The following is a 1,517-nucleotide window of genomic DNA, read 5'->3' on the forward strand; positions in this document are numbered from 1 at the left end:
CACATTATCAATTACATAAATCTTAATATAAAACCAATCTTCAATAGGCTTTGGGATGGCAATTGACTACCTTTGTGAAAAGGTAGAATCACTAATTAAATCTGAACATATCTTTAGAAATGGAAAACAGTGATAGCATTTATTGGACTGGAATCACTATCAAAATCCAAAAAACCATCATATTCATTTAACCACAAGCCAGTCTTAGTTAAATCAGGACTGTCCAACAAAAATATTTCTGTCACTCATTCATGATCTGAATTCTGGTAAATGAGACCAATCAAATTATGGTACACATTAAAAAAAAGCCATGAGATATTTCTCTTTTGTAATAAATAAGGCAATGGCCAACTATTACTCATTTGTAGCTTTTTTCAGATAAGCTATCAAGTCTGCCCTTTCTCCCTTCTTCTTAATGCCAGTGAAGATCATTTTTGTTCCAGGGATGTACTTCTTGGGATTCTCCAAATACTCCATCATCAGTGTATCCTCTCCCCAGGTTATGCCTTTGTTCTTATTGGCGTCTGTGTAAGAGAAGCCAGCAGCCTGACCTGTCTTCCTCCCAAAGAGACCATGATTTGGCCCAGTCTTGTGCTTGCCTCCTTTTTCCACAGTATGGCACTGGGCACACTTCTGAACAAAAATCTTCCCTTTCTCAATATCACCCATATTTAATTCGCTCTTTGGTTGCTGACAGTACCAAAGTTCCGAGCTGGAAGCCGGACATCCTGCTCTCTAACAGGGTATCTTTTGATGAAGGAAAATATTTAAGAGGGAGGGGAGATAATTTTTGGCCTCTCAAATATATGCATATAAATTAAAAATCTGCTTTCGAAACCCAAACCCAACACAATTTATTACAGGTTTTCCAAGTGAAATAAACTTAAGGTGCTTTTAAAGTGACTTTCAAAATGAAACACCTAGATCATTTTGTATGTTTTTTTTTAATTACAGTGATTAAAAAAACCCTCCAAATTATTGTGTGGGGGATGCTAATAAACACTCTATGAGACAGAAAGTGAAAAGGAAATGAAAACTATTCAAGAATGGGTTTGATAATCTGAGATAAAACCAACACTGATTAGGAATGAAGAAAGTTTTGATGTAATTGGTTTCAAATGTTTGCATTATATAAACTCTTGACTGCTATCCATGAAAACAGGATTAAAAAAACACTTTCCATTTATTTTCAGCTAGTATGAAATCAGCCCTTACGTCCAATAGTCCTGGTGACAGTCTCCAGAAAACAACCTGTGATGCAATTTCCTAGTTTTCTATTACTGGTCACTGATTCTTCTCAGCTCTCTCTCTCTCTTTTTTGCCTGTAGTATCAAATTTTTGTCTCTTTCTATGTGGTAGTTATATGATTTGATTGAGCTATTAGCACTTGTGGGGTAAGTTTTTCTTCATGTATTTTTGTGAGTATGAATCCTGTTATCAATATGCTCCAGCATTTGCTTTTGCTCACTGTGCCAGTAGCTCCCAAACTTTGTTCCATATTGGAATCTCTTAATGAT

The 1,517-nt window shown here is 35.7% G+C and overlaps 1 pseudogene; it reads right to left on the bottom strand.

The window, feature by feature from the left end:
- Positions 1-306: 306 nt before the first annotated feature.
- Positions 307-719, bottom strand: LOC100963301 (annotated as a pseudogene).
- Positions 720-1,517: the final 798 nt, after the last annotated feature.

The sequence above is a fragment of the Otolemur garnettii genome, unplaced genomic scaffold, assembly GCF_000181295.1.
Source record: "Otolemur garnettii isolate 467f Iridium unplaced genomic scaffold, OtoGar3 scaffold00037, whole genome shotgun sequence".
In the NCBI taxonomy this organism is placed as follows: domain Eukaryota; kingdom Metazoa; phylum Chordata; class Mammalia; order Primates; family Galagidae; genus Otolemur; species Otolemur garnettii.